The following is a 7758-nucleotide window of genomic DNA, read 5'->3' as shown; positions in this document are numbered from 1 at the left end:
GCCACGTCCAAACGCCGACACCTGGCATGCAGAAAATGCGAAATCCCTCTACCCGACGGCTATGAGTACCAGTGCTGCCGCGGGTGCAGAGCCCCCCCCTCGGAAGAAACTTCTGTTCGGGACGTGGTGGGCTGGGTCAAGGAGTTCGTGGAGGACTCCATGAAGGAGATGAGAGCTTCCATCTCACAATTGGTTAAAAGACCGCGGCTGGAGTCTCCCCAGCTCTCCCAGCCCTCCCTCCCCCCTTTGGAGGAGTTGCAAATTATTGATGAGGTTTCCTCGGATGAGGAACCTGAGGAGCCTGTAAAGGCGTTATTCCCAGTGGAGAAAATTCCCAAGCTCCTGAAGATCTTACGGGCCAGAGATCCAAGTTCTGAGCCCACAGCGGAAAGCCCCACAGGATCCCTAAAATCCTTCAGGGCAGACCCGGAAATGACCAAAAGAATGGAAGCAGAGTGGAAGCGCCCAGAATGAGCATTTAATGCCTCTAGAAGATTCAGGGCGTTGTTTCCAATTTCCGAGGCACAGCACAGCACCTGGGGTCATCCGCCCAGAGTAGATATGGCAGTGACCAAGCTGTCCAAACGCATAGCTGTACCTGCCGAGGATGGCTCCAATCTACAAGATCCTTTGGATCGTAGAACCGAGGGTTCCTTGAGACGGATCTACTCTGCCTCCTCGGCCCAGGCTTTGGTGGGCATAGCAGCTACGGAAGTGGTTACCAAGCTCCATTCCAGTGTAGCAGCCTTACACAGAGATACTGATGCTGGAGTCCACCGAGATGATTTACTGGGCTCCATCTCTGACATCGGGTTGATGGTAGATTTTTTGGCAGAGGCAGCATTCTACCAAGGCAAGCTGGCCGCCAGAGCAATGGCATTATCAACAGCCGCTAGGCGTCCATTGTGGTTAAAACCTTGGCGTGTAGACAACGCCTCAAAATTTAACCTCTGCGCTCTTCCCTTTGAGCCGGGCAGGCTATTCAGTTCAGAATTGGACCGCATCATGGAAGGGCTCGCCGATTCCAAAGGGAAAAATCTCCCTCAGCCCGCAGGAAGGGGACAACGGCCCTTTCGAGGCTATCGTCCATCCAGAGGAGCTACAAGAGGCCAGTTCCGCAGATGCTCCGGTGACCAGGCAAGGAGCAGCGGTCGGGGGTCCTCCCAGGAAGCCAAGAAGGGTTTCTGACTATCCAGGCACTCCGCCCCACGGGCCTGCGGCGGTAGGAGGTCACCTTTCACTATTTTTTCCAGCTTGGTCTCAGCACATCAGACACCCTTGGGTCCTTCAGATAGTACGTACTGGGTACAGAATAAGTTTTTCCAGCCACCCGCCAGACAAGTACGTGAGGACCCGCCCTCTTCAGGGCACAAAGCAACTTCATCTGGAAGAATCCGTACGGGAGTACGTGGACAAGGCTGCATTGGAACCGGTACCTACAAACGAACAGGGTCAGGGTGTGTATTCCCCTGTGTTCTTGGTCCCAAAATCGTCCGGAGGTTGGCGGATGATCATAGACCTCAGGTATCTAAACCAGTATATCTGCAGAGTCCGGTTCCGTATGGAGACCATCAGGTCGGTACTCCCCTTTCTGCAGCCAGGAGAGTTGTTCGTCACCCTAGACCTAAGGGACGCCTATCTCCATGTACCTATCTATGGCCCTCACAGAAGGTACCTCAGAATTGCTGTATACCTAAGCGGAAAGTTGTTTCATTTCCAATTCACGGCTCTCCCATTCGGTATATCCTCGGCCCCCCACACCTTCACCAAGGTAGTGGCCCCGGTCGTAGCCGCCCTGCATCTCCAAGGGATATTCATTGTTCCTTATCTAGACGACTGGCTTTTAAAAGCTCAGTCAAGGGAGACTCTTGCCACACAGTTGGACATCACCGTGGCTTTCCTAACCAAGCTGGGCTGGCTAGTAAACTGGCAAAAGTCAGTGGTGGTTCCTTCCACTCAGATTCAATTTCTGGGGTTCAATTTAGATTCTCTCAGCATGATGATCTCTCTGCCCCCTCCTCGCAAGGAGAAGATTGGTCGAGCGGTAGATCACCTTACCCGAACCCGGAAGGTCACCATAAGGACGGCGATGAAGGTCCTAGGGCTCATGGCCGCGACCATCGAGGCAGTACCGTGGGCATTATGGCATATGCGCCCCCTACAGGCCGAGATCCTGAGAGAATGGAACCACAGTCCCTCGGGACTACAGAAGCCAATCCAGTTATCCATCAGGACCCGTCGATCACTGAATTGGTGGTCTTTTCTCAAAGACGGGAGGTCCACGACCCAGACTTCCTGGACCCTGTTGACCACAGATGCCTCCCTCTCAGGCTGGGGAGCGCATCTGGGGGAGACCCTAGTCCAAGGAACTTGGAACCCGCTAGAAAGAGCCCACTCTTCCAACTGGCGCGAGCTGACGGCAATACATCGAGCACTCTTAGCCCTCGCCCCCAACCTGAGGGGAAAGGCTGTGAGAGTAAGGTCAGACAATCTGACTGCAGTACACTATATAAACAAGCAGGGAGGAACCAGATCCCCCTCGCTCATGGAAGTAACAGATCTGATCTTCAGCTGGGCAGAAGACAACATACCTCAACTGTCGGCTGTACACATCAGAGGTCATCTGAACATTCTAGCGGACCAGCTAAGCAGAGGCTTAGTGATGACAGGAGAATGGTCGTTGAACCCAGAGATATTTCTTCAACTTACCAAGAGATGGGGTCTCCCCGAGGTGGACCTGATGGCCACCCAATACAACGCCAAGGTGAAGGTATTCTGCTCCCTTTACCGGGAGGACAATCCCTTGGCGATCGATGCCCTGTCAATACCATGGAAATTCAAGCTGGCTTACGTATTTCCTCCAATCCCGATGATCCCGAGGGTATTGGCAAAATTCAGGTAGGACCAGACTTCGGCAATTGTGATCATGCCGTTCTGGCCAAAAAGGGCATGGTTTACCCACCTCATGTCAATGAGTCGAGGGACCTACTGGAGGCTTCCACAAGTTCACAACCTGGTAACTCTAAATGGTCAGCTCTGCCAGGACCTGAACCGGTTCAACCTCACTGCCTGGAGGTTGACCGCACCGTATGTGGAGACAGAGGATTATCACAGGCCGTCTTAAGGACTTTGGCCAACTCCAGAGCGGACTCGACTAACCGAAGTTATCAGAGAATCTTTCGGGTGTTTCAGGACTGGTGCGGGGAAAAACAAATTGAGAGTCCCTCCACTGAGGCGGTCCTGGAATTCCTACAAGGTGGTCTGGAGAAGGGATTGACAACTGCCACCCTAAGGGTGCATGTCTCGGCGTTATCCGCTCACCTGGGAACACGTTTATCTCAGAATCCTCTGGTTAAGCAATTTCTGAAAGGGGCCTCTCGGCTCCGCCCTCCAATTCAGGCCCCAGCTCCACAGTGGGACTTAGCCTCGGTCCTACAGGGGCTATGTGATCCCCCCTTTGAGCCTCTGGATGAGGTGGACTTGAGATACCTCTCACTCAAAGTGACCTTTTTATTGGCTATCACATCTGCCAAGAGGGTCGGGGAATTACAGGCTCTGGCAGCCTCAGAACCTTATATTTTATTTTTCCCAGACAGGGTACAACTCAGATTTGTCCGTGGGTTCCTACCCAAGGTACCCACGCCGGGAAACATTAATCAGGTAATATCCCTACCAGCTTTTTTTCCGGCCCCATCCTCCGATTATGAAGAAAGGATGCACAAATTGGATCTGGTGAGAGCCTTGCGCACATATCTGGATCGGACAAGCGCTTTTCGCAGATCAGAGAATCTGCTTATAAACATCTTTGGTCACACCAAGGGTATTAAAGCTTCCAAAGTCACACTATCCAGATGGATAAGAGAGGCCATCTCTGTCTCTCTACAGGCTCAGGGGTTACCGGTCCCTGAGTTCTTGCGTGCCCATGCAACAAGGGCAGTGGCAGCCTCCTGGGCGGAGAGGCAGTCACTTTCAGTAGACCAAATATGCAGTGCGGCCTCCTGGAGCTCGCATTCCACGTTTGCAAGACATTACAGACTAGACTGGCGCACCTCTGAAGCGGTGGCATTTGGGCGTTCCGTCTTGTCTTCAGTCTGCCAGGATCACCCTCCCTAGCGGATAATTTACTTGCTAAATCCCCATATTGTGCCGCTGTTTGGCGTAGGGGGAACATGGGATTATGTAGATAATCTGTTTTCCCTTAGCCCAAACAGCGGCACAAGCTACCCTCCCTGAATGTATGGTAATGTGTTGGATTGCCTATAGAAATTATTATACTCTTTTGCTAACACGAGGGGGGGGGAGGTCTTTCTGGCCTCTTATAGGGGAGGGGGAGGGGACTCCGTTAGTTTATTAAATTCTTTCCACCTGTCCTAAACAGTACACAGTGGCAGGAATACCCCATATAGTGCCGCTGTTTGGGCTAAGGGAAAACAGATTATCTACATAATCCCATGTTATTTATTTATTTTTGAAAAGGGGTTAAAATCTAAAGAAAACTATATAAATTTGGTATCCCTGGAATCAAACCAACTCACAGAATTTAGGTGACGTCATTTTGGCTGCCCAGTGAACGCTATAAAAACAAAGCCTATAAGAAAGTTGCAAAAACGCTACTCCACTCCATTCTACTGTATATTTTTCCAGCTTCCTAATGCATCATACTTAATATTACAATTTGAGGTACACTTTGTTCTGCAAACATTAGGCCCTCATATGGCTTTATGAACTGAAAAATGAAAAAGTTATGGAGTTGTGAAGGTGGAGAGTTAATCATGAACAATGAAAGGCTAACTACTAATAGGATATCCATGGTTAATAGAGGAGTGTCTGAATACAGGGGTCTCGTTGATGTCCATATGCCATAATACCATAATACATTTGACTTGATGTATCTAGTTTCCAAATACTTACTGAGTAATTTATTAAATCTATGAATTGTCATTGAAAAAGAGATCCCTCCATAACATCCATATACATTTGCCTCTTATAATATCCATAAAGTGCCAGTCATAGTGCCTATAGAATAATTCCAGCTCAACTATCTATATAATAGTCCCAATTTACTGCCAGCTACAATACCTACACGATGTGCATGAATACACAGAAATAAGGAGTAGTTAAGAAAACAATTCAATGAGCTTTGCAACTTCTGCTTGGAAAGACAAAATACAAGCCTGCCTATCAATATGGCAAAACATTACAAACATCTGAACCCAGCACCGAAATGTTGGCACATTGGCCCAGATTTACTATTGTGGCAAAGCTGTCTGACTATTAGTAAATCTGGGCCATTATGTAAATAACATGAAGATTAGAATGAAAATGGGAACAAGAAGAATGTGCAAACTATAAAATCTTCTTTATGTCACACACCAGTAATATAACACTAAAGATCATTCAAAGCAGATTTCCAGTGATAGATAATTGCCAGCTGTACAAACTGGATTCAGGAAAGACAGAACACGAAATATAATGGATGATGCACAGTGGAAAATTGTTAACATAAAAGGAAGCCAAGGAACACAAGACGGGTATCAATATGTGTTTAACCAAAGCCAAGTCTTTGACTCTGCTGATCGTGTAAAATAAGGAATTTCTTTGGAAATCGATACACCTGAGGGTCCCCTACACTAATTCAGATGCCACACTCAGTATTTAGTATTAGTTTCATTAGAATATATGGATATGGGATTATGCTATCCTAAGAACACACTTAAAAATGAACCTGAAGACTAAGGTCCCACATAGAGAGCCGCAGCTAAAAAGCGCTGCAGAAAAAAACGTGGCAGAAACACATCGCTCCGGATATTGTTCTGCAATGTGTGGATGAGATTATCCTATCCACTTTGTAGGTACAACAAGGCCAAATCACGGTGTCTACACTACTTGGGATCGGGCCTGAGTTAGATATAAATGTTATCATAACTGAAAACAAGGAATCATCATTTAATGTTTGATGGGTAAAACAGAAAGTGTACCTGTAGACTTTTGTTCAAAACAAATAATCCCTCGATAAATCAGCCAATCAGACCTTGTTCCCCCAAAACAGGAACACACAAAAATTTTGCAACACAAGGCACACAAAAAAGCGACTGCTTCAAAAATAAACTAAGTATGACTATGTCAAAGATGGGACAGAAGCAACACAATAAATAAGATGACAATTTTTATTAAGTGATAATAAATATGAAAACATAAATTACACATAAACAACAGGGGGTAAATGCTTCACAAAAAGGCGGGTGATGTGTAGTAATAAATAGTATATAGGTCTAGGGTGAAAAAAGTGTGTATATCACAGTCAAATAATAAGGGTTCACATGTTGTTGCAAGTGTGGCAGTTCCAAAGCAGATAAAAATATCCCATCAGTAAGAATGCACAACAGAGAGACATATGTGAAAATTGCATACATAGAAGGTAAAGAACCAACCCTAAGACCATAGTTATAGTGTAAAGAACCTACCACCCGTACCGTGCCCCGACGCGCGTTTCACTTAATATAAATTGTCATTTTATATATTGTGTTGCTTCTGTCCCTTCTTTGACATAGTCATATTTGTTCCCCCAAAGTGTAGTACGTACATATAATCCAGACATATGCAGCCATATTCTATACAAATGCATACTTCCATTTACTGTACTTCCAAGGTATAGGTGAAAGTATACTAACAAATACTAGTATGATACGTAAAAGCCATTCTCTTAGCATGCGTTGATTCCTAGACAGCTGTACCCCCAGATATTTCCTGATATTCTCCCAGTGTAAAATTTGGACATACATACCTAATGTGGAGTAAATCCTCAATTTTTAACCCAAAATATTGTACCACTCAGTATATACATTTGGAAGAAAAAAAGGAATGATCTCATTGCTTAAATTGTAAAATTTTTTAGGGGGAACGCTCCCCCCCTCACCAACGAATCCCACTCCTTCCCCCATATTCCTGCACAGACCCCATTGTATAATAATCGGAGACGCAGGGGAGGATAGAAACATAAAAAAACACTGTTAGGGAGCCTGCACACGGAGTTACGCTCCGCTCATTCTGAACATAAAACTCATTCAGAATGAGCGCGTAAAAACTAGATCCCATTGATTTCTATGGGTGCCGGCATACATGCGCTTTTTTCCTTATTGCTTTCAATGTGATACGTGCGTATGCCGGCATCCATAGAAATCAATGGGATCTGGTTTTTACGCCGCTCATTCTGAACGAGTTTTACGTTCAGAATGAGCGGAGCGTAACTCCATGTGCAGGCTCCCTTACTTACCTCTCTGGCTCTGCCGCACTCCCTGCAGATGTTGGCCATCTTTAATGATGTACGAGATGTAATGTGAGCAGTGGCCTGCATTGAGCTGCATAAGGATGCAAGCCCTGGCCCATGTGACGTCTGGGATGTCACCATATAGGCGTATAGACTTCCGAAGCCAGGAGAGGTAAGAAATAGTGTTTTTATGTTCTGCATTTTGCATCAGAAACATTTCTTCATACTGGAACACTTTAAGACATTTTTTAATTATGCCGAAACTGAGTTCCAGCGCGTTCCAGCCCACTGAATGACCTAGAAAATCCTTGCAAATATAATGTTGTTTATGACCAATTTTTATAACTATCTAGTAGTCAATTGTCTTTGTTCTCTCTTTATGAATGAATTGTTTGCCTTCTATCCATGTACTGTATGTGGCCTGTATGTTGTTTCAGCCTCCTTTACAATTACTATATATTTGTATAGCATTATCTTATTAGATGGCAAAA

The sequence above is a fragment of the Leptodactylus fuscus genome, chromosome 3 (assembly GCF_031893055.1).
Source record: "Leptodactylus fuscus isolate aLepFus1 chromosome 3, aLepFus1.hap2, whole genome shotgun sequence".
Taxonomy (NCBI): Eukaryota; Metazoa; Chordata; class Amphibia; order Anura; family Leptodactylidae; genus Leptodactylus; species Leptodactylus fuscus.
This window is presented reverse-complemented; position numbering follows the sequence as displayed.